The sequence below is a fragment of the Schistocerca piceifrons genome, chromosome 4 (assembly GCF_021461385.2).
Source record: "Schistocerca piceifrons isolate TAMUIC-IGC-003096 chromosome 4, iqSchPice1.1, whole genome shotgun sequence".
NCBI classification, from domain to species: Eukaryota; Metazoa; Arthropoda; class Insecta; order Orthoptera; family Acrididae; genus Schistocerca; species Schistocerca piceifrons.
The window spans coordinates 766,502,557-766,529,987 of NC_060141.1; positions in this window are offsets into that span (position 1 = coordinate 766,502,557).

The following is a 27,431-nucleotide window of genomic DNA, read 5'->3' on the forward strand; positions in this document are numbered from 1 at the left end:
CGACAGAAGGACCAGGTGCACACTTTGACTGTCTGCTGCCTCAGTAACGTTGAAAAGAGATACTTGGAGGCTTCAAAAGATTAGCACATTGGTATAGTGGGTTCCTTTACAGCAAAACGAGTACAGGGAACAGAAATTCATCGAAGAATGACACATGCATACGAAGTACGCTTCATGTCTGTTGCAAGGTTCAAGGCTTGACATAAGTGATTCAAGGACTAACGGATGTCGTTGGCTGATGACAAACAACCTGGAACGTCAGACCACATTGCCGATACCATTGTCCAGGAGGTGGATGCCCTCATCACTGAAGTACAGCGAGCGACAGCGGCAGCCATTGTCGCAGAAGTCCGACTGAGCGTCGAAACTGCATGGGACGTTCAGTGCTTTCTGTATGCTTGTGTGATTCTTCGATGCATTTTTGTTCCGTGCACTCCTTCCACTGTTAGGAAAAGCACTATGTCCGTTTGCTCTTCTTTGGGAGCTTCCATTTCCCTGTTTTCAGCATTACTGAGTACGTTTCTCTCTAGTGGCGAGTCTGGGACCTCAGTGCTCTTATCGATACCACAGTTTTTGCTGTAGGCAATGGCAATACGATTCTTTGAGTGTTTGTTTTTTTTGTTTTCAGCCTTCGCCTCGTTTCTTTTCGAAAGTCCCAAATAGACGAAACTGTACAGATATCTATACTGTAGGTGCAGCCACAATGGATGATTACCTTGTGAAGATGCCAGGCTAAACCCTGGTTCCTGAAGAGGTGCAGCAGCCTTTCCAATAGACTGACTGATTTGGCCTTGTAACATTAATCAACATGGCCTTGATGTGCTGGGACTGCAAACAGCTGAAAATAAATCTTCATCTACATCTACACTCTGCGAACCACCATGAGGTGCATGGCAAAGGGTACGTCCCATTGTACCAGTTATTAGGGTATCTTCCTGTTCCATTCACGTATGGAGTACAGGAAGAATGAATGTTTGAATGCCTCTGTGCGTGCAGTAATTATTCTAATCTTATTCTCACGATCACCACGTGAGTGATGAATGATTTGTAAGCAATATCTTTTGTAGACTGATTGCACTTCCCCAGTATTACACTATGAACTTAAGTCTACCACCTGCTTTACCCACTCCTGAACATGTATGACCACTCCATTTCATATTCCTACAGAATGTTACACCCTGGTATTTGCATGATCTGGCCGATTCCAACAGTGACTCATTGATATTATAGTCATAGGATAATACGTTATTTCGTTCTGTGGAGTGCAAAATTTTACGTTTCTGAACATCCAGAACACGTTGCCGATCTCTGCACCACGTTGAAATTATATCAGGATCTGACTGAATATTTATGCAGATTCTTTCCGATAGTACTTCATTATTGATAAGTGCATCGTCTGCAAAAAGCCTGATTTTACTGTTAACATTGTCTACAAATCATTAATATACAAAATGGCCAGCAAGGGCCTAACACACTTCCATGGAGCACATCCGAAGTTACTTCTACATCTGATGATGACCCTCCAAGATAACATGTTGTGTCCTATCTACCAAAAAGTCCTCAATCCAGTCACAAATTTCAATTGGTACCACGTATGATCGTACTTTTGACAATAAGCACTGGTGTTGAGTTAAATGCTTTTTGGAGATCAGGAAATACTTCATATGCCTAGGTAGCTTGAGCCAAAGCTTTCAGCATGTCAAGTGAGAAAAGTGCGAGTTGGGTTTCACATGATCGATGTTTTCGAAATTAATGCTCGTTGGCATTGAGGAGGTCATTCTGTTCAAGATACCTCATGATGTTTGAGCGCAGAATATGGTCTAAGATTCTACAACAAATCGATGCCAAGGATATTGGACAGTAGTTTTGTGGATCACTTCTACTACCCTTGTTGCAGATAGGTGTGACCTGGGCCGTTTTCCTGGAATCGGGCACAGTTTTTTGTTCAAAGGATGTACAATAAATTCTAGTTAGAAGAGGGGATAACTCAGTCACAAATTCAGTATAGAACCTGATCGGAATACCATCGAGGCCTCTAGCTTTGCTCAATTTTAACGATTTCAGTTTTTATGAACACCACAGACACTAGTACTTATTTAATTCTTCTCTTCAGTGGTATGCGGAGTTAAGTGGGGCAATTGTCCTGGGGTTTCCTTTTTAAGGTAACATTTGAAAACGGAGTTTAGCATTTCAGCTTTTTTTATGCTACGCTCAACTTCAGTTTCTGTTTCATTCGCTAGGAATTGGACACTAGCTTTGGTGCCATTAATAGCCTTTACATACAACCAGAATTTCTTTGGGTTCTGTGAAAGATCACTTGACAATATTCTTCTGCGGTAGTCATTGAAGGCATTGCACATTGCTCTCTTGATAGCCAAACACATTTCATTCAGCATCTCTCGATCGATAGCCCTATGCTTTGTTTTGCATCTGTTATGTAGTAATCTCTGTTTCTTTAGAAGTTTCTGTACAGTTACTGTGTACCATGGAGGTCCTCTCCCATTATGAGCTGTTCTACTGTGTACATATTTATCCAGTGCATGGTCAACTATTCTCTTCTTGAGCCTCTACATGGTCTTGCCAAGTCCCAAAAGTTTCAAGTTTCTCATTGAGATAAGATGATACTGATTTTTTATCTAATTTACTGAACATTCATACCTTTCTCCTGGTTTTAGTTGTCCTTTTTACTTCGGTTATCATTGTTGCCACAATTGCGTCATGGTCACTAATACCAGTTTCGATGTGGACATCCTCAAAGAGGTCACGTCCATTTGTTTCCATCGTGCGGGGGGCTCCTAACTATCTATTCTAGGCAGCTTTCAAAGGAGGCATTTAGTACAGTTACGCGGGATGTCTTATCGCGCCCACCACTAACAAAACTGCATTTTTGCCATTTAATTGTTGGAGAATTTTAGTTTCCACCAATGAATACAGTATGATTGGGGAACTTACGTACAAGCAAACTGAGGTTCTCTCAAAAGTTTATGATTACATCTGAAGATAAGTCTCGTGGGCGATAGAAAGATCCGATACCACTTTACTCAGATACTGAGTCCTGCCCAAACAACTTCACACTCAGTTTCAATTTCTGTCTAAGTAGATTTGAGTGTCTTGTCTATTGTGACAAATACACTATCCCCATTTCCCATTTGCCTATCCTTTCGATATACACTTAAATTTTCCCCAAAAATCTCATTGCTATTAATTTCAGATTTCAACCAGGTTTCTGTACCCAGTGTTATATGAGCTTCACTGCTTTTCACGACCGCTTCGAACTCTGGCACCTTGCTGCGAATGCTTCGACATTTTACCATTAGGATTTTAATATTCTCGTCTGTGGGAGGCATTTCTTTCGGTCTTACACTGATACTCCTGCATTTCCTACAGCTATCGTTATCTGGAGTTGTTTGCACCCCACACACAGTCAGCTACGTGAGCAGGAGCCTCTGTTCTGTTGTGCACAACTTACCTATTTAGCGGGACCCTACAGTTCTCAACTCTATGGCCCAAGTCCAGGAGGTCGCAGCCTAGCTTATTACAGAACTTTCAAAGCCTCTGGTCCAGTCCTTCCACTCGACTCAGAACCAAAGGGCCACAATCAGTTCTGGGGACAATGCTCACATTCTCAACCTTCTTTGCTAGTCGCTGGAATGACTCAAGAATGACCTTGCAGTCCAGACGACAGGCATCATTTGTTCCAACGTGCGCCACAATCTGCAGTTGGCTGCTCCCTGTTCCTTCAATGGCTGCCAGAGTAGCCTCTTTAACATGCTGAATGGGGCCCCAGGCATACACATCGAGATGACCTGTTGTCCTTTCCTGTCCCTTGCTGCCATTTCTCTAAGGGGTACCATCATTCACCATACATTCGAACTGTCGACGATTAACAGACCACTACCCTTTTGTGTTTGCCTCCTCTGGACAAAACAGGTTTCTCCAAAACAGGTGCAGTCAGTCCCACTGTCTCAGTTTCAGTTTCAGTGAGAGACAGCACCTCAAACTGGTTGGTTAAGGGATAGGTGCAACACCCTGAGTGCTCCCTATCCAGTATGTGCAGAAAGCTTAGATCTACCACTGACACGCCACTCACAATTAAGTGGTCAGGCAATGACAGATCGTATACTCTCTGCAGAGGAGACAGGATCCACAGGAGAGGATAGTATTTGAGGTACCTCTGATATAGGTATCACAGGTACACAACTCTCGGGAGCTCTTCCAACACACTGATTCTCAGCAGCTGTCAATCGTTTAACCACCTTCAAGCTACTTCGCTTCAGTTCCACCCTAGAACAGTGCATAGGAATAACGAACAATTAAATCTTTCTGTGTGGGCTCTGATTTCTCTTATTTTATTACAGTGATCATTTCTCCCTATGCAGGCGGGTGCAAACTAAATATTTTCGTATTTGGAACAGAAAATTGTCGATTGAAATTTCACAAAAAGATCTAGCGGCAAAGAAAAACGCCTTTGTTTTAATAAATGCCACCCCGACTCGCATATCATATCCGTGACACTCTCTCCCCTACTCCAAGTTAACGCAATGCAAGGTGTCCTTCTTAGAACTTTTTTGATGTCTTCCGTCAGTTCTATCTAATACGGATTCCACACTGTACCCAATACTTCAGAAAAGAGTAGTGCCTTGACATTTTATGGTTCGAAGTTTGGAATATTCGATCCCTTATTCAAATAGTTAGGTTAGAAAACTTAAAAAGGTAAATGGATAGTTTGAAGTTAGATATAGTGGGGATTATTGGAGTGCAGCAGCAGAAAGAACAGGAGTTGTGGTCATGACAGTGCAAGGTTATTGACACAAAATGGGATAGTGGAACACAATATGACACAATGAAATTATTCAGATAGTTAAAGCAGATGAAAATTTAATTGTGATGAAACAGGAAGAGAAGGAAAAATGGCAGGAGAACATGGATTGTGGTTAATTAATGAAACCAGAAGCCATCTAACAGAATTTGCACAGAGTATAATTTAACTATCGCCAGGACTTGGTTTACAAATCATGTAAGAAGTTTGTATAAGTGGAAGAGACCTGTGGTGACTGGAAGTTTTCATATCAATTAAAAACTAGATGTTAAACTATAAGACATTTCCAGGAACAGACGAGGACTCTGATCAAAATTTATTGGTTTATCCCTGCAGACTAAAAGTGAAGAAATGGAAAACGTTAGGAAACTAAGGAGACGGGATCTGGATAAACTGAAGCAACCAGAGGCTGTCGAGAGTTTCAGAGAAAGCATTAGGCAACGATTGACTGAAACAGGGGAAGATAACAGAGCAGGAAATGAATGGTTAGCTTTAAGAGATGAAATAGCGAAAGCAATAGACGAGAGCGTAGATAAAAAGAGCAAAACCTAGTAGAAATCCTTGGATATCATAGCAGATATTGAATTTAATTTTTGAAAAACGAAAAAATAAAAATGCAGCAAGTGAAGAAGATGAATGGCAATACAGACGTCTAAAACTTGATACTGACAAAATGCTTAAATATTAAGCATGCAGTGCGACTGCTACGGTCGCAGGTTCGAATCCTGCCTCGGGCATGGATGTATGTGATGTCCTTAGGTTAGTTAGGTTTAAGTAGTTCTAAGTTCTAGGGGACTGATGATCACAGATGTTAAGTCCCATAGTGCTCAGAGCCATTTGAACCATTAAGCATGCAAGAGAGAAAACATGTAAGGCTGTAGAAGCATGTATGACTAGAGGAATAGTAGGTGCTGTTTATAAGCAAATGAAATAAATATTTGGAGAAACGAGAAGAGGCTGTATGAAAGAAATCAGATATCAAGCCAGTGTTAAACGAAGAAGGGAAAGCTGGAAGGTAAGAAGAAGATATGTAAAATGTCTACAAGGGAAATGAACTTTATGACAAGATTATAGAAAGGGAAGTGGCAGCAGATGTAGAAGAGATGGGAGATATGATACAGCGAGACAAATTTGTGAGAGCACTGGAAGACCTAAGTGGGAACGATGGTTCTGGAGCAAATACCAGTCCCTCAGGATCACTGAGATTAGTGGGAAAGCCAGTCATGGCAAAATTAATCTACCCGATGTGCAGGATCTAAGACACAGGCGAAGTACCCCCAGACTTTATGAAGACTGTAACAATTAGAATTTCAAGGAAGGAGGGTATTGACAAGTGTGAATGATACAACCGGACCATAAATCATGGTTGTAAAATGCACTGAGGTCAAGGGATACCTCCTAAATCATGTTGAACCACCTTTTGCCTGATGTAGCGCAGGATCTCGACGCTGTATAGACCCAACAAGTCGTTGGAAGTCCCCTGCAGAAATACTGAGCTATGGTGCCTCTATAGCTGTCCATAATAGCGAAAGTGTTGCTGGTGCAGAATCTTGTGCACAAACTGACCTCTCGATTATGTGCAATAAATGTTCGATGGGATTCATAACAGGCGATCTGGATGGTCAAATCAGAAATTGTCCAGAACGTTCTTCAAACCAACCGTGAACGACTGTGGCTAGCTGACATGGTGCATTGTCATCCACAAATGCTCAATCCTTGCCTGCAAACATGAAGTCCAGGGATGAATGCAAATGGTCTCCAAGTCACCGAAGACAACCATTTCCTGTCAATGATGGGTTCAGCTGGACCCAAGGACCCAGCCCATTTCATGTAAACACAGCCCACACCATTATGGATCTGCCACTAGCTTCCACAGTGCCTTATCGACAACTTGGTTCCATGACATCGTTGAGTCTATGCCACACTCGAACCCAGCTGTCAACTCTTATCAACGGAAATCGGGACTCATCTGAAGAGGCCACGGTTTCCTAGTCCCCTAGCGTCCAACCGATAAGGTCATGGGACCACGAGAGGCGCTGCAGGCGATGTCGTGCTGTTAACAAAGGCACTCACGTCGGTCGTCTCTTGCTGTAGTCCATTAACGCCAAATTTCACCGCACTGTCCTACCAGATACGTTCGTGGTACGTCCCACATTGATTTCTGAAGTTATTTCACGCAGTCTTGCTTGAGTATTAGCACTGACGACACTACACACACGCCATTGCTCTAGGTCGTTAAGTGAAGGCCATCGGCCACTGTGTTGTCTCTGATGCTCTGGTGAGCAGTAATACGTGAAATTTCGTATTCTTGGCACACTCTTGACCATTGGGCCTTAAAATATTGAATTCCCTAACGATTTCCGAAATGGAATGCCCCTTGCATCTAGCTCCAACTACCATTCAAAGGCTCTTAACTCGCATCGTGCGGCCATAATCAGGGAGGGAACCTTTTCACATGAGTTACTTAAGCACAAATGAGAGCTCCACTAATGCACTGCCCTTTTATACCTTACGTAAACGATAGTGCAGCCATCTGTGTATGTGCATATCGCCGTCCGGTGACTTCTGTCACCTCCGTCTGTTACCACGGATTATTTACAGGAGACTGGAAAAATAGGTAGACACTGACCTTGGTGAAGATCAGTTTGAGCTTTTGAGAGATGAAGAAACATACAAGGCAATACTGACCCTACAGCTTAGCCTAGAAGAAAGGTTGACGAAAGATAAACCTATGTTTACATCATTTGTTGATTTACAGAAAGGCTTTCACAGTGTTGACTCCACTAAGCTCACTGAAATTTTAAAGGTAGCAGGGTTGAAAGATCATTTGCAACTTGTACAGAAACCAGACTGCAGTTAGAAGAACCAAATAAAATGAAAGAAAAACAGTAGTTAGGAAAAGAGTGAGACAGAGTTGTAGCCTTTCCTTGAAGTAATTCACCTTTTACATTGGGCAAGCTGTGAACGTTTACAAACAGAAATTTGGAAATTGAATTACAGGAAGAAGAAATCAGAACTGAGCTGTTAGCTGGTAATATTGTAATTCGCACAGGGACAGTCAAGAACTTGGAAGAGCATTTGAATGGAGCAGGTAGTGTTTTGAAAGGATATTGTAAGATGAAAGTAAAAACAATGGTAATGCAATGTGTTAGGTGCCTATCGCTTAGAGAATTAGATTAGGAAGTGAGGCACTAAAAAAACTATATGAGTTTTGTTATTTGAGCAGCAAAGTAACAGATAATCACTGAAGTATAAATAAAATAATATGTAAACCGGCAAAAGAAAGAAAAGCATTTCTGAGGAAGAAGAATTCGTTAACATCTCATACAAACCTTAGTTTTGGATTTTTTTTCTGAAGGTGTTTGGAGTGCAAACTTTTATGGAAGTGAAAGGTGGACGATAGGCAATTCATACAAGAAGAAGATAGAGGATACTATAGAATAATACTAACTATTAGATGGAAGATCGCATAACAAATAAGAAGTTACTGCATCAATTGGGAAAAAGAGAAATTTGGACACAATTTGACTACAATACTGGATGAGTTAATAGGGCTCATCATGAGGAAGGAATTATGAGTTTGGTAGTGAAAGTAAGCATAGAGGGAAACCGACAATTGAGTACAATAAGCAGGTTCAAATGGATGTAAGCTGCAACAGTTATGTATGGATAAAAAGTCTTGCACAGTACAGACTAGCATTAAGATTGTGCTGGTTTAAGGCCTAAGCCACAGCTTGGGCCGCCAACCTAAGAGGGGCGCAAGATTTATATACATTTGTGTCACAGTTAGTAGCAAAAACTGATATGGGTGAAAGTGTATGTGGGAAAAGGGAAAGGGGGCGCCAAATGCTAAGTCGCTTGTGTAGAAAAATGTCCTTGATCTGACCCTGCGTGTAGAGCTACATCAAACCAGTCTTTGAACTGAAGACCACAACTCTAGCAACAGATGAAAAATATTGCACATAAAAAATTGAAAGTAAAACAAAATCTCTGTCTTATTCTTCATGACATTGACTGCATACTTATTTTAGTATGTAGTATAATAAATAACATTTTATTTTCTTCTTATAAATTGTTAATAGTGCATAAATTATTAATTGGAAACAAAAGGAAAAGGGCAATAAATAAGTATCCACAAACTCTTTTTTTTTCAAGAATTACATTTTTATTATAATTGTAGAGTTCATTTCCTTCCATTGCTTATGTCATTCAAGTCCAATTTAGAAACTGTGTCGTATTCTATCGACAAGGTAGTTGAATTTGACAGTCTACTTCACCTATACTCGACTGTTAGTGTTTTTTTTTGTGTCATGTTTAATTTACTGAAATTGCTTTGACAAGATGCTGCATTCACTAGAATTGTCATAAATATACTGGTATCTAGAATGAGATTTTCACTCTGCAGCGGAGTGTGCGCTGATACGAAACTTCCTTGCAGATTAAAACTGTGTGCCCGACCGAGACTCGAACTCGGGACCTGTGCCTTTCGCGGGCAAGTGCTCTACCAACTGAGCTACCGAAGCATGACTCACGCCCGGTACTCACAGCTTTACTTCTGCCAGTACCTCGTCTCCTACCTTCCAAACTTTACAGAAGCTCTCCTGCGAACCTTGCAGAACTAGCACTCCTGAAAGAAAGGATATTGCGGAGACATGGCTTAGCCACAGCCTGGGGGATGTTTCCAGAATGAGATTTTCACTCTGCAGCGGAGTGTGCGCTGATATGAAACTTCCTGGCAGATTAAAACTGTGTGCCCGACCGAGACTCGAACTCGGGACCTTTGCCTTTCGCGGGCAAGTGCTCTACCAACTGAGCTACCGAAGCATGACTCACGCCCGGTACTCACAGCTTTACTTCTGCCAATACCTCGTCTCCTACCTTCCAAACTTTACATACTGGTATCTATTCTGATGTTTGGACAAGCATATCACACCCATAAAATAAAACTTCCAAGTATGCAGATAGGAAAGGAAGCTGTGTCAGCATTCATCAGCTCTCAGTACTGGAGTCTGAAAGCTGCTATTTCGTAAACTAGCTCATCTGCATTGGTACTTCTGTTATATCTGCTCTTATTTTAGGCATTTCTGAGAGGAAAGTTATGTGAGATGAAATAATGTGTTATATGTGAGATCTGTTTCCCATTTCTCTTTTTATTCTCTTAAATGATTTCAGGATCTCTACCTCAAGTCTCAGTTGGTGTTGTGAATGTTTTACGAAATAAACTATATTGTGAGATATTTACATACCTTGTATTCTTATTCATTTTCTAGATGGGCACATGGACAGAGGTAGAAAGTGATAAATACAGACTGTTATCATTGTTATTTAACATTTATTAATATCAAAACAGCTTTACAAAATCAAAACATAAGACTGCACTGTTTAAAAATTATATGTTGTTTGTGCACCAGCTTCAAATTTCAATTTATCTGTTAATAACCGAAAAATACTTTAAATCAAATCTCTGATAGTTCAAAGCAGAGCAGTTATGTGCATTAGTGTCCAAAATATATAAGAAAACAAATATTATTCAGGTACGCTTCCCAAATCCTGAACTTGAGCAAATTTTCTTTCATTCACACACTCGAAGCAGATAGAGCGCCTCTGCTGACCACTTACATCGCTTGCGCCCGTAGTGTTGTGTTTTGTTCCTTCACTAACTCGTTCACACTCATAAGTATCGTGTTCTCTGTTGCGTTCCGGGATCGCTTTCGTTGACGGTTTCAGCATCACTGTCTTCAATATCTTCCACCTTATGTAACCACTGAGTGACAATAGCCTCAAAATCTGCATCTCTAACCTCATTCTGTCCTTTTCAGGCATACAGTGTGATATTTCTGTAAGTAATGCAAAATATAATGTGTTTAAAATCTCCTGGTTCGTAATGAAAACTGTGTAGTGGAGTCACATCATACCCCTAGCAATTTATTCCACTTGCCAAGTCAAATTAACAGCGGCTCGCAACAATGACTATTAACTACAAACGCTCATAACGAACTGAAAGAAAGCTACTGAGAAGCAGAAGTGACAAGTACGGAAAATTCTGGGGTAATGCGCATTCGAATGTTGGAGGAGGTAACATAATACTCCACAACACCGAACTAGGGTTAAACAATTTCACTCCTGTCCTCAACTGGTAGCGTATTTTCTTCTGCACCCACTCGTCAAATTTTGAGATTCTACAATACTGTAGTGAACTTGCGGCAAAAATTCCATTGAAAACAGTGGTTGTAGCTTCAACTGTAGCATGCCGCAAGTTATTGAACATTCGATTGTGGAACATGAGCCAGCTATGTAGGCGGTAGATGTGTGAACCAAGCGCACTGTTGGTGCATAACGCATGTGACGCCTGTTCGTTAGTAATTTCTTTATAATGCTATTTGGACGAAATGACATTATGACAACCGAGTTCGTCTATCGTACTGTGTCGAGGGAAAGCCATCTTCTAACTGGCAGAGGACTGGAACACGTGGGGCAAGTGAAATGACGAACGTCTCCCGATTAATTCTTAAACTCTCTTTCGAGATAATTTTTTTCAGCCCGCTTTTGCGCCCCTTCCCTACATGTGTTCTTGGCGGGACCAATCTCGCCAAGATCTCGGTGTAGCCCTTTTTGTGTTTCATTCTTTACCCCAAGAGCTTAACAGAGTATCTTAAAGAAAATCAGCGAATCCAACCTAATCTTTCCGAGGCCCATAGGAGGCGCTTTTTGATCATTGTCAGGATTTCTCAGTTTTTGAAATCATCGTTGTACCTGACGATGTAATTATGCACTTGTGCTACTTGAATAAAAAAACTACTACCTCGCTATGGCCCTGTATAATACTGTGAGTGTCGATTGGGAAAATTTGGAAACTTGTGGGTAAGGTCTTATGGGACCAAACTGCTGTGGTCATCGGTCCCTAAGCTTACACACTATTTAATTAAACTGAAACTTTCGCTAAGGACGACACATACACCCGTGCCCGAGGAAGGACTCGAACCTCTGACGGGGAGAGCTACGTGGACCGTGACAAAACGCCTTAGACTGCGATAGGTAGCCGCTCCCATACTGCTGAAACTGGAATTATTTGTTTTCGATGTGTAAGGTTAGGTGAAGAAAATTATCAGCTATGTACATAACGAATGCAGCTGATAATTGACTTCATAATAGTTCTTGGAGATATCTCGTAATGTATGTGATTAGTTTAAAGCATTATATAGACACATGCCAGCCGAGTAGGAAAGGAAAGTTCGAAATATTTGCCATCAACATTTACGTATGTTGATTTTGACAGCAATCAATAATATCTGAAAGTTTCCAGGGCTCTCGGGTGTCCAGCTGGATGCTATCATTGAAGTCCCACGATATTTCGGCAAATAACCTTTTCGCCATCATCAGGTGGTTCAGATGGAATGGTCTGTCTGCTCTCCTTGCTCTCTACGACTGACAGCCTCCCAGAGGTTGCCTGAAATGTGGGGTCTTTGTCATTTGACATTTACTCCAAAAACGGTGGGGTGAGGACTATTTACTAGGACTAGGGACAAGACTGAGCTTGCCTGAGCAAGGCGGGATTGAATAACTGGTAGTGCTAGAGGGACTAGCGGTTTTTCTTCGTAGTCCTCGCTCTTGTCAACACATCTATGATGCCTTGCCAACCCCAGGACGTGAAGTTGGGATGGGAATTGATCAGAGCTAGGTCTTTCTTGGAGATCATGTTGTGCAGGTTTGCGGCTGCCCAACGGTAATCGTGTGGTTGGTGGGGAAGAGAGGGTTTGGGAGCATTGGGAGGGGTGAAGGGGTATGGAAGGTTGAGGTACAGATATGTACCATCTCGCAGCAACTCCCCTAACATGTCCGTTACCATCTTCACCGCTTGCAGGTTGTACGACAGCGGCAGGTGGTCGCGTTTGGCAGACTGTTCTTCAACCACAGCAACGATAGCAGCAACTTGTGTTGCTTCTTCGTCCTCTTTTTCCAGCTGCTGTGCCACCTCCTCATATCCTCGACTACCTCTCCAGCAACCTGCGTTTCCGCATCGGCCAGGGAGGTGGTCGTCTGGGTTTCTGCATCTAACTTAGACATAGCCCACACTAGGAGAATCACCGGGTTTGTAGCCGCAAGGACAATCAACAAAATCAGTAATTAAAACTTCCGGGCTAAGAGGCCGTGGTCCAATAGTAGAAATACTTCTCCCTGACGTTAGCCCGGAAGTTTTAATTACTGAAGACGCCGGCCGTGAAAGCCTACACGCTAGAATCAACAAAATGTCCTCCAATCTCAAACCAGTGATTCTAGATGTCGATGTGGGAGAATAGGTAGCACTCCCACGGTACCAGACATCTTACAAACGTACACACTGGGAGCGATGCCGAGAAACTGTCGCCTCTGATATTGCTCGCACTCTGCCACCTACTGCTGAAACGGTAGAACAAGCGCTACAAGACCTAACAGGTACCATTTTTCAGGCAGCGGAAGATGCCTCTCCCCCACAAAGGAACGGCCCATCCCCGCAAGTTCAGCTCCTGGAACATTTGCTAGCCCAAATCCGACACAAGTACTGAGTGGCAAGAGAGTGGAAGATCACTAGAAATCAGGCCACCAGAAGGCTGCTAAATCGTCTACAGAGATAGCTGAAGGTGGAGCTCAATGAGCACTGAACCCAGCAATGGCATAACTGCCTCGCAGCTCTCAAAGTAGACGATCACACACTTTGGCAAGCAACCAATCAGTTCAACAAAAGACGTGCTAGGATGCCGCCACTACACGGCGAGCCAGCCATGCTGAAAAGGCCAACGCCCTCGCTGATTCCTTCGAAAAGCAGTTTCAAGCGGCAGAACCCCAGGATGATGAACATGAAGAGGTAGTCAGTCCGTCGTCAACTGGCTGGCTTCCTCAATGCTCAGCAGGATCCAGAGGACGAACCCCCACTTTTCGCCCCCGAAGACGTGACAAAAGTAATCTCTACGAAAAAGACGCCAGGACACGACAGTGTCAAGAAGCTCCCGCCCTCGGCTATCGAACACCACACGAACGTCTTCAACGAGACTGCTCGCACCCGCGAGTTCTCAGCTTACTGGAAACACGCGGAAGTCGCGATACACAAATCAGGAAAAGACCCTTTATTCCCACAGCACTAAAGGCCGATTAGCCTCTTGCCAACTCTCAGCAAGATCTATGCGCGCCTCCTGCTAATACCCATACGAAATCCCATCACCAACGAGCGACTTGTGCCGGATTTCCAATTTCGATTCCGACAGAGGCACTCCGCTCCAGAACAGATCATGAGACTGGTGGAAGGAGCCACAGAGAGCTTCAACCACAGAGGCTACTGCGGGATAGTGCTGCTTGGTGTAGCCAAAGTCTTCTACTCAGTATGGCATAAAGGGCTGTTATACAAGTTATACACCCAGGGGTTCCCCAGGAGCATAGTCAGGTTAATCCAAATCTATCTCACGAACAGAACTTTCTCTGTCAAGATAGAAACAGCCACCTCCACCAAAAGGCGTATTTGTGCTGGGTTACCACATGGATTGGTCCGGGGATCCATTTTGTACAGTCTGTACACTGCGAACACCCCTATAGCCCCCCTGATGCACACCGCACAGCATGCTGACGGCACAGCCTTTTACACTCGTAATGCAAATAAGGACCTGGTCATTCGCAGGCTACAAAGGGTTTTAGATGACACAGAAACCTGGGCCCGTCGCTGGCGCATCACCATCAACCCTGAAAAGACACAGGCTATGCTGATCACCTGGAGGATTGGAAGAAGCGGACCCCTCAAACTCCCCCCCCCCCCCCCCCTAGCCACAGACTGCACACAGCACAGCCAGTGATTTTCATACAGAGCGCTACGTAACGTTGCCAGAATAAAAGCCTAAACAGCCTACTTACAAATCCTTAAAATACCCAACATCTCGCCTACCTCAGGGGAGTACAAGACAACAAGAACACACCAGAACACCATCACAATTCACAGACAGCCAAAACTATCCACACACACACACACACACACACACACACACACACACACACACACATACAACATACAATTTGAAGTAAAGCCAACAGGCTAGAAACTCCTCCATACACTTCCCCAAGGAGGGGGAAGTAAAAGGTGTGTGTGTGTGTGTGTGTGTGTGTGAGAGAGAGAGAGAGAGAGAGAGAGACAGCATTCGATCAGAACGACCTGATGGTGGCGGAAAGGTTATTCGCCGAAATATCGTGAGACTTCAACGATCGCATCTGGCTGGACACCCGAGAGCCCTGGAAACAACATATACGCCGTGAAAGCCTCCGATCACATCATAACTGAACGTCTTGTATAAATGTGCTTTCTCGGCTCGAGTAGCAGTAACTATATAAGGCATACTAATATTCACATGCCGAACACGTGCTTTAACTGCCATGACAACAGCACATGTGTTGATCAAGAAGGTTGTATAGATGAATGAAACACAAACAAGTATAAGTAAGTCATTTAACAAGTTGACGTTTACCAATGAAGGTGAAAACAGTAGTTTTGGTAACTCAGTGGTTGCGTTCTGAACAGACGAGCTGAGAGACTCAGGTCCGAACATAGGTAGGTTTCCAGACTTTTTCCATTTGTTACTACTTTCCCTACTGTATTGCTGATAAAGATAATTAATTATGACAACGCTACGGTTTGAAACCGTGGCATACTTTTTGTTCTCTGAGCGTTCTGGGCCACTGTGATAGGAGCATTTTGTGTGCAAGAACTACATGTGATGTGAATTATATTGTCTCCTTTCATTTACTTTCAGGTATTTGAGTATTGTGATGTTGCTACTGATGACGACAAATGGCGAACGCTTTTCGGGATTTAAATGATAAATCGTTGAAATTTTGCGTCTACAAAAGCATTGCATATCAGTTAGAACTAAGATTGATATAATATCTGCTGAAAACAAACGAAAGAAACCAGCTGGCTCCAATGTGCATGCTAGTTTTAACATTAAGATTCTGTGCTACACTAAGCTATTGGATGGAGGTTGACGATTCGAATGAAACAGATGTAGCAACAGCTTGCGGAGTTGTACACAAGGTATCGTCATGCAATGCCTCATAGAAGAAGGGATTCACCAAAAGAAAATGGCGCGAGGAAAACTCAGCATGATTTTTTATCAAATAGGGCGTTTTCGTGGTGTTTTAGACGATATTCACTGTATCCACATCGTTCCGAGGTGGTCCTGTGACACTGGTGGAGCTGCCAGACCTGCAACTCCCCTCCTTCCCCGACGAGACTACTATTCCGTAATTTTTTCTATGCAAATTTTATTATTTCTGACGTATGTTCGATAAAAATAAAGCATTGTTGAACAATATCATTTAAATGAACTATACAAATGAAAAATATTGCGTACGATAAACTAAATGTCTCACTGTAGTAAATAAATTACAACTATATTTTCTAAAATGACTGAATGTAAAGGAGTATATTTTATTTGCTCCTTATAAACTACTGATAAGCAATAAATTATTAATTAGACATTAAAGAAAACGCGTGATAATTAAAGTTCAGAAAACATCCCTTTCAGAAACTATTTCTTTACCGGTATCATAATTTTACTTTGTATTTCCTTGCTTTGGGTGAAGTAAACTGAATTATTATGTCACTGAAGTAAAGCTTAGTATCAGTGTAGTATTCTATCGACAACGAAGCTAAATTTGACAGTCTTCTTTCACCCATTCTCGACTTTAAACAATTTTTAATCATCTTTAACTTGCTGACCCCCCCCCATGAACCATGGACCTTGCCGTTGGTGGGGAGGCTTGCGTGCCTCAGCGATACAGATAGCCGTACCGTAGGTGCAACCACAACGGAGGGGTATCTGTTGAGAGGCCAGACAAACGTGTGGTTCCTGAAGAGGGGCAGCAGCCTTTTCAGTAGTTGCAAGGGCAACAGTCTGGATGATTGACTGATCTGGCCTTGTAACAATAACCAAAACGGCCTTGCTGTGCTGGTACTGCGAACGGCTGAAAGCAAGGGGAAACTACAGCCGTAATTTTTCCCGAGGGCATGCAGCTTTACTGTATGAGTATATGATGATGGCGTCCTCTTGGGTAAAATATTCCGGAGGTAAAATAGTCCCCCATTCGGATCTCCGGGCGGGGACTACTCAAGAGGATGTCGTTATCAGGAGAAAGAAAACTGGCGTTCTACGGATCGGAGCGTGGAATGTCAGATCCCTTAATCGGGCAGGTAGGTTAGAAAATTTAAAAAGGGAAATGGATAGGTTGAAGTTAGATATAGTGGGAATTAGTGAAGTTCGGTGGCAGGAGGAACAAGACTTCTGGTCAGGTGACTACAGGGTTATAAACACAAAATCAAATAGGGGTAATGCAGGAGTGGGTTTAATAATGAATAGGAAAATAGGAATGCGGGTAAGCTACTACAAACAGCATAGTGAACGCATTATTGTGGCCAAGATAGATACGAAGCCCACACCTACTACAGTAGTACAAGTTTATATGCCAACTAGCTCTGCAGATGACGAAGAAATTGAAGAAATGTATGATGAAATAAAAGAAATTATTCAGATTGTGAAGGGAGACGAAAATTTAATAGTCATGGGTGACTGGAATTCGAGTGTAGGAAAAGGGAGAGAAGGAAACATAGTAGGTGAATATGGATTGGGGGACAGAAATGAAAGAGGAAGCCGCCTGGTAGAATTTTGCACAGAGCACAACATAATCATAACTAACACTTGGTTTAAGAATCATGAAAGAAGGTTGTATACATGGAAGAACCCTGGAGATACTAAAAGGTATCAGATAGATTATATAATGGTAAGACAGAGATTTAGGAACCAGGTTTTAAATTGTAAGACATTTCCAGGGGCAGATGTGGACTCTGACCACAATCTATTGGTTATGACCTGTAGATTAAAACTGAAGAAACTGCAAAAAGGTGGGAATTTAAGGAGATGGGACCTGGATAAACTAAAAGAACCAGAGGTTGTACAGAGATTCAGGGAGAGCATAAGGGAGCAATTGACAGGAATGGGGGAAATAAATACAGTAGAAGAAGAATGGGTAGCTTTGAGGGATGAAGTAGTGAAGGCAGCAGAGGATCAAGTAGGTAAAAAGACGAGGGCTAGTAGAAATCCTTGGGTAACAGAAGAAATATTGAATTTAATTGATGAAAGGAGAAAATATAAAAATGCAGTAAGTGAAACAGGCAAAAAGGAATACAAACGTCTCAAAAATGAGATCGACAGGAAGTGCAAAATGGCTAAGCAGGGATGGCTAGAGGACAAATGTAAGGATGTAGAGGCCTATCTCACTAGGGGTAAGATAGATACCGCCTACAGGAAAATTAAAGAGACCTTTGGAGATAAGAGAATGACTTGTATGAATATCAAGAGCTCGGATGGAAACCCAGTTCTAAGCAAAGAAGGGAAAGCAGAAAGGTGGAAGGAGTATATAGAGGGTCTATACAAGGGCGATGTACTTGAGGACAATATTATGGAAATGGAAGAGGATGTAGATGAAGATGAAATGGGAGATATGATACTGCGTGAAGAGTTTGACAGAGCACTGAAAGACCTGAGTCGAAACAAGGCCCCCGGAGTAGACAATATTCCATTGGAACTACTGACGGCCGTGGGAGAGCCAGTCCTGACAAAACTCTACCATCTGGTGAGCAAGATGTATGAAACAGGCGAAATACCCTCAGACTTCAAGAAGAATATAATAATTCCAATCCCAAAGAAAGCAGGTGTTGACAGATGTGAAAATTACCGAACTATCAGCTTAATAAGTCACAGCTGCAAAATACTAACACGAATTCTTTACAGACGAATGGAAAAACTAGTAGAAGCCAACCTCGGGGAAGATCAGTTTGGATTCCGTAGAAACACTGGAACACGTGAAGCAATACTGACCTTACGACTTATCTTAGAAGAAAGATTAAGGAAAGGCAAACCTACGTTTCTAGCATTTGTAGACTTAGAGAAAGCTTTTGACAATGTTGACTGGAATACTCTCTTTCAAATTCTAAAGGTGGCAGGGGTAAAATACAGGGAGCGAAAGGCTATTTACAATTTGTACAGAAACCAGATGGCAGTTATAAGAGTCGAGGGACATGAAAGGGAAGCAGTGGTTGGGAAGGGAGTGAGACAGGGTTGTAGCCTCTCCCCGATGTTGTTCAATGTGTATATTGAGCAAGCAGTAAAGGAAACAAAAGAAAAATTCGGAGTAGGTATTAAAATTCATGGAGAAGAAATAAAAACTTTGAGGTTCGCCGATGACATTGTAATTCTGTCAGAGACAGCAAAGGACTTGGAAGAGCAGTTGAATGGAATGGACAGTGTCTTGAAAGGAGGATATAAGATGAACATCAACAAAAGCAAAACAAGGGTAATGGAATGTAGTCTATTTAAGTCGGGTGATGCTGAGGGAATTAGATTAGGAAATGAGGCACTTAAAGTAGTAAAGGAGTTTTGCTATTTGGGGAGCAAAATAACTGATGATGGTCGAAGTAGAGAGGATATAAAATGTAGGCTGGCAATGGCAAGGAAAGCGTTTCTGAAGAAGAGAAATTTGTTAACATCCAGTATTGATTTAAGTGTCAGGAAGTCATTTCTGAAAGTATTCGTATGGAGTGTAGCCATGTATGGAAGTGAAACATGGACGATAAATAGTTTGGACAAGAAGAGAATAGAAGCTTTTGAAATGTGGTGCTACAGAAGAATGCTGAAGATTAGATGGGTAGATCACATAACTAATGAGGAAGTATTGAATAGGATTGGGGAGAAGAGAAGTTTGTGGCACAACTTGACCAGAAGAAGGGATGGGTTGGTGGGACATGTTCTGAGGCATCAAGGGATCACCAATTTAGTATTGGAGGGCAGCGTGGAGGGTAAAAATCGTAAAGGGAGACCAAGAGATGAATACGCTAAGCAGATTCAGAAGGATGTAGGTTGCAGTAGGTACTGGGAGATGAAAAAGCTTGCACAGGATAGAGTAGCATGGAGAGCTGCATCAAACCAGTCTCAGGACTGAAGACCACAACAACAACAACAACTTGCTGACACTGCGTTCAGAAGATGCTGCCGTCACTGGCGTTGTAATAAACGTCCTCAAAACTGTTTCTATGTTGTAACAAGTAACTGTCAAGCCAGTATGTTCAAAAACATTCATAACATCCGTGTGGAAAGTCCTTAATCGGAGCTTTCACCTGAGACTTGAAAGCAACTGTTTCGTTAACCAGCTCTACTGCATCAATATCGCCACTGCATTTAACACCAAAATCAGCTACACATATTGCAGTTAAATACAGAGCTTTATTTAAGAACTTTTCTGATAAATAATTAAAGTCAGATGAAACTCCAATATATAGAGGATCGGTTTTCCATTTCACTAACTAGTTTATCAAATACATTGAAGCACTCCCAGTCAAACAGTTTATCAGGACAGATCAATACAATCCCTCTCTCTAGCGATCCTCTCCAACTGTCACTAGAGCAAAGGTGGTTTTGATGGATCCAGAATTTGAAATATTTTAGGACCTAGCTGTGAATTTGGCCGACTTTGGAATTTTCCCTTGTGTGAGACAACGAGTACAGTATCGAGTGCCAATTTAAAATTCTAGATTCGCCTATTTTACTGTTCGCGTCGCTTCTGCGTAATCTTTCACTGATTGTATTGTATTGTATTCTGATATATTGTGAAATTTCGAACATTTGCGAGTGCCGCGATGAATTAGTAGTGTTATCTTCAATTGTAGGCCTAAACTAAACTGTGCTCTTTAAATTTTTTTTTTGGGACAGTAGGCCTATCCTCGTTCAAAGCAATAGTTTCCTTATTTCAACAATTCCGCGAGGAATAAGTTAGTTTGAGAATTTTCGGACGCTTACGAAACTAGATTGTCGTACCGGTACGACTGTTTTGGCTACGTAATTCATTTCGTAGCAAATCAGCGTCTGTGGTGCACAGTTCTGCCAAAGCATACATCACCCCTGAATTTCATTATACACACATCAAAAAAGTTATCACCCCGGTTCCCAGAAGTCCTGAACATAGACGTTGACTGTGGATATTGTATCACACAGTCCCTTTGACTGTTCAGAGATGTCGCTAAACCCGCCCAAAGATGTAAACAACCATGCATGAGCAGTGACTATTGGACGGAGGAGGTTCCGACAGCCGATCAGTTCCAGTCATTCCACCAGGAAGGAGATACGCGGCTCGTGTTGTCTGTCATTCACCCATGCCTAGACGGTCAATGACTCAGTTCAATCGCATCCGCATTGTTACTTCATGCCAGGAAGGGCTCTCAACAAGGGAACTGTCCAGGCATCTTGGAGTGAACCAAAGCAATGTTATTCGGACATGGAGGAGATGCAGAGAGACAGGAACTGTCGATGACATGCCTCGCTCAGGCCGCCCAAGGGCTACTACTGCAGTGGATGACCGCTACCTACGGGTTATGGTTCGGAGGAACCCTAACAGCAACGCCACCATGTTGAATCATGCTTTTCGAGCTGCCACAGGACGTCATGTTATAACTCAAACTGTGTGCAATAGCCTGCATGATGCACAGCTTCACTCCCGGTGGAATGGAATGTCGTGTGGCTAGTGCCTCCCGTCGGGTAGACCGTTCCCCAGGTGCAAGTCTTTCTACTTGACGCCACTTCGGCGACTTGCGCGTCGATGGGGATGAAATGATGATGATGATTAGGACAACACAACACCCAGTCCCTGAGCGGAGAAAATCTCCGACCCAGCCGGGAATCGAACCCGGGACCTTAGGAGTGACATTCCGTCACGCTGACCACTCAGCTACCGGGGCTGGACTTCACTCCCGATGTCCATAGCGAGGTCCATCTTTGCAACCATGACACCATGCAACGCTGTACAGATGGGCCCAACAACATGCCGAACGGACCGCTCAGGACTGGCATCACATTCTCTTCACCGAAGAGTGTCGCATACGCCTTCAACCAGACAATCGTCGGAAACGTGTTTGGAGGCAACCCAGTCAGGCTGAACGCCTTAGCCACACTGTCTAGCGAATGCAACATGGTGGAGGTTCCCTGCTGTTTTGGTGTTGCATTATGTGGGGCCGATGTACTCCGCTGGTGGTCATGGAAGGCGCCGTAACGGCTGTACGATACATGAATGCCATCCTCCAACCGATAGTGCAACCATACAGGCAGCATATTGGCAAACCATTCGTCTTCATGGACGACAGTTCGCACCCTCATCGTACACATATTGTGAATGACTTCCTTCAGGATAACGACATCGCTCGACTATAGTGGTCAGTATGTTCTCCACACATGAACCCTATCGAACATGCCTGGGGTAGCCTGAAAAGGCGGTTTATGGAGGACGTGACGCACCAACCACTCTGAGGGATCTACGCCGAATCGCGATTCAGGAGTGGGACAATCTGGACCAACAGTGCCTTGATGAACTAGTTGATAGTATGCCACGATGTATACAGACATGCATCAATGCAAGAGGACGTGCTGCCGGGTTTTAGAGGTACCAGTGTGTACAGCAATCTGGACCACCACCTCTGAAGGTCTCGCTGTATGGTGGTACAACATGCAATGTGTGGTTTTCATGAACAGTAAAAAGGGTGGAAATGATGTATATGTTTATCTCTATTCCAATTTTCTGTACACGTTTCGGAACTCTCGGAACTGAGGTGATGCAAAACTGTTTTTGATGTGCGTATATCAACGCAAATAAGCGTGCGATTTCGAGAATTTTCGGAAGCTACCGTTGTGTTTTGCATAATCTACGAGCAATTAGTAGCAAATCAGCGTTTGTGATTTAGTTACTGTAGCAGATGTTCTAACTGAAATGAAATGATCGTATGGCATTGCTACCGGGAGGCCCCATCAGGCGAAGTTCGGCCGCCGAGTGCGAGTCTTCTTGCAGTCGACGCCACACTGGGCGACTCGCGTGGCGGTGATGAGGATGAAATTATGATGAGAACAACACAACACCCAGTCCACGAGCGGGGAAAATCTCCAATCCGGCCGGGAATCGAACCCGGGGCCGCTGCACGGGAGGCAAGCACGAAACCACTCAGCTAAGCAGGGGGACTTACTATCACATCGTGTCACATCTAGTTTTCCCTTAAAGAGAAGTGGCCCTATACATTATCTGGATTTATCGTAAATCAGCTCTGTTTCTGAGGTTGCTAAACAACTGTAATCAACAACGTTTTAGGAGACTAGTAATTTTTACCACAAGTTTTTGTGTTGCCTTAATAGAAATATTCTTTTTGTGTATCTGCTGTGTTGTACCAGCCAAAATGCAGCCCCACTATGAAAGCTGTTCTCAAACACTGCATGAGTTGGTTGACGTTCGTAAGCAGCTGGAAATCGCTCTGGCTACTGTCAAAAGATTCGCAACTGCTGCGAACTGGTGTTTTGGAAGAGCTCCTGAAAGTCATGTACTGTGATACCTATGCCAGAGGCACCACAAGTACTATCCTCTCCCGTGAATCCTGTCTCCCCTGCAGAAAGTACAGGATCTGTCATTACTCGTCCACTTGACTGCGAATGGCGTGTCAGTGGTAATGTAGGTGTTCTGTGCAGGGCGGACAGGGACCAGGGTGGACTCAGGGTGTTGTACCGATCCCCCTAACCTATAAGTTTGACGTTCTGTCTCTCACTGACCCTGAAACTATACCAGCGCAGCTCACTTCACCTGTTTTGGGGAAACCTGTTTTGTTCAGTGTCAGCAGGAGGCAAATGCAAAAGGTCAGGGGTCTACTAATCATCAGCAGTTCAAACGTACGATGGATGATGGTACCCCTTAGGGAAATAGCAGCAAAGGACAGGAAAGGACACACCAGGTGTATTCAGCGTGTGTGCTTGAGGCCTCATTCAATACGTTGAAGAGGCTATTCCAGTAGCCATTCAGGGAACAGGGCGCAACCAACTGCAGATTGTGGCGCACGTTTGAACAAATGATACGTGTCATTTTGGCTCTGAGATCATTCTTTGGTCATCCCAGTGAGTCGCAGAGAAGGTTGAGAAGACCAGCCTTGCAGATGGAGTTTCAGGGAAAAATCACAATTTGCAGCATTGTCCCACTTTGATTCTGAGTCGAATGGAAGGGCTGAACTAAACACGTCAAAAATTCTGTGACCAGCTCGGCTGCGACTTTCTGAACTTGCGCCATAGGATTGAGAACTGAAGGGTTCCCCTTAAAGGTCACGTCTGCACTACACGTCAGAGACTGGTTCTCAAGTAGCTGACTGTGTGTGGGGTGCACACAAGGCCTTTTCTTTTTTTTTTTAGATTAGGGAACTCTCCATCCAATCCAGATAACACTAGCTGTAGGAAACCGAGAAGTATCAGTTTAAGATCGGAAGAAATGCCTCCCACAGGTGAGAATATTAAAATCCTAATTGTAAACTGTCGAAGCATTCGTAACGAAGGCCCAGAGTTTGAACTGCTCCTGAAAAGCAGTGAAGCTCACATAATACTAGATACAGAAAGCTGGTTGAAACTTGAAATTGATAGCATTGAGATTTTTGGGGAGAATTTAAGCGCATATCGAAAGGATAGGCAAATGGGCAAGGGAGATGGTGTATTTGTCACAGTAGACAAGAAACTCAATTCCACTAAGATAGAAACTGAAGCTGCATGTGAGACTGTTTGGGGAGGAGGCAGTATCAGAGTTTCTATAGCCTGCCAGACCCATGACCGGATATAACCAAAAACTTTAGACACAACCTGAGTTTGCTTGTATTGTACGTAAGTTCCCCAACCATACTGTAATCATCGGTAGAGACTTTAATCCTAATTACAGTTTTATTAGTGGTGGGCTCGAAAAGACATGTTGGGAAACTGTACTAAATGCCTTCTCTGAAAACTACCTAGAACAGATAGTTAGGAACCCCACTCATGATGGAAATATATTGGATCTAATGGGAGCAAATAGATCTGACCTCTTTGAGGACGTCCACATCGAAACTTGTATCATTGACCATGACAGTTATGGCAACAGTGATTGCCGAAGTAAAATGGACAACTAAAACAAGGAGAAAGATACGTATGTTCAGTAAACTGGATAAAAAATCAGTAGTGTCATATCTCAATGAGGAACTTGAAACTTTCAGCATAGGACGGGAGCACATAGAGGAACTCTGGCTAAAGTTTGAAAGAATAATGACGATGCACTGGATAGGTATGTACGCAATAGAACATACATAATGAGAGGGAACCGCCATGGTATGCAATAACTCTAAAGAAACTTCTAAACAAACAGAGATTACTACATAACAGATGCAAAACAAAGCGTAGGGGTGTAGATAGAGTGATGCTGAATGAAGCATGTTTGGCTGTCAAGAGAGCAATGTGTGATGCCTTCAATGACTACCGCAGGAGAATATTACCAAGTGATCATTCATAGAATCCAAAGAAATTATGGTTGTGTAAATGCACCAGAGATAGTCTCCAGTCCCTAGCGAATGAGACAGGAACTGAAGTTGAGCGTAGCATAAAAAAAGCTGAAATGCTAAACTACGTTTTCAAATGTCCTTTTACAAAGGGTAATTCAGGAGAATTGTCCCGATTTAATACTCATATCACTGAAAAGATGAATGAAATAAGTATTAGTGTCAGTCGTGTTGAGAAGCAGCTAAAATCGCTAAAATTGAGCAAAGTTAGAGGCCTCGATGGAATGCCTATCGGGTTCTATACTGAATTTGCGACTGAGTTAACCCCTCTTCTAACTATAATCCATCGCAGGCCCCTCGAATAAAAAACTGTGCTCAATTCTTGGAAAAAGACACAGGTCACACCTATTTACGACATGGGTGGTAGAAGTGATCCTCAAAACTACCGTCCAATATCTTTGAAATCGATTTGTTGTAGAATCATAGAACATATTCAGAGCTCAAACAACATGAGGTATCTTGAACAGAGTGCCAACCAGCATGGATTTCGAAAACATCGATCATGTGAAGCCCAAGTCGCTCATTTCTCACACGACATACTGAAAGCTTTGGATCAATGCAACCAGGTAGATGCAATATTTCTTGATTTCCGAAAAGTATTTGACTCAGTACTGCAAATACGCTTACTGTCAAAAGTGTGATCATGTGCGGTACCAGTTGAAATCTGTGACTGGGTAGAGGGCTTTCTGCTAGGAAGGACACAGAATATTATCTTGAATGGAGAGTCATCGTTAGATGTAGAGGTAACTTTGAGTGTGGCCCAGAGAAGTGTGTTGGGTACCTTGCTGTTCCTATTGTATATTAATGACCTTGCAGACAATATTAATAGTAAAATCAGCTTTTTGCAGATGATACGGTTATCTAGAATGAAGTCCTATCTGAAAGAATCTGCACAAGTATTTAGTCAGATCTTGACAAGATATCAACTTGGTGCAGAGATTGGAAACTTGCTGTAAATGTTCAGAAACGTAAAATTTGCAATTCACAGAACGAAAAAACGTAGTATCTTATGACTATAATATCAATGAGTCGCTGCTGGAATCGGTCAGGTCATACAAATACCTGGGTGTAGCACTTTGTAGGGGTATGAAGTGGAATGATCACACAGGTTCAGTCGTGGGTAAAGCAGGTGATAGACTTCGATTTGTTGGTAGAATACTGGAGAAGTGCAATCAGTCTACAAAAGATGTTGCTTACAAATCACTCATGTGACCGGTTCTAGAATATTGTTCAAATGTGTGGGACTTATACCAGATAGGACTAACAGGGGATATTGAACGTATACAGAGAAGGGCAGCACATGGGGCCTCCGGTTTGTTTAATCTGTCGAAGAGAGTCACAGAGATACTGTAAGAACTGAACTGGAAGACTCTTGAAGATAGATATAAACAATCCCAAGAAAGTCTATCAACAAAGTTTCAAGAACAGGCTTTAAATGGATACTCTAGGAGTATCCCACAATCCTCTACGTGTCAATCGCACAGGGATTGTGAGGATAAGTTTGGAATAATTATTGTACGCACAGAAACATTCAAACAATCATTCTTGGTGCGCTCTATACGTGAATGGAAGAGGAGGAAGCCCTAATAACTGGTAAATTGGAACGTACCCTTTGCCATGCACGTCACGGTGGTTTGCATAGTACAGATGTAGATGTAGATGGATAATTTCTGTTAGAATTTTTATGACACTCACACTTGCAGGTCATCTTGAATATCAAATCAATAAAGTGCAGTACGTATAGTGCACAAATCTAACCTATTTACATTTCACAATCTTTTGTTAAATGTTTCACACGAAATATGAATCTCATTTCTAATTTTGGAACTATCATTCTCGGGATTTCTCTTACAAAGCCTATTACAGTGTCTTTATTTACTTCTCTTTGGGCAATTTCAACAGGCAGCTTAAAGTGCAAAATGTAAAGTACAGATAGTAATTGCAGCCATAGTCATGTGATAAGCTTGGGTTACTTTCTCACGATCGCGTTTCACATAAAAACTGGTTACCCATAATGTCCGAAGCTTGAATAGACGATTTGAACAAGAACTTTACTGCATAAAAATTTAATAGTGATAATTGCAATATATCATTTTTATGTGTGAAACAGCGATCACGCTTCTTTTCTTGTGTGGGATTGTATTAAGCTGCAACATCGTTTAGTAACAGGGTCAAGTT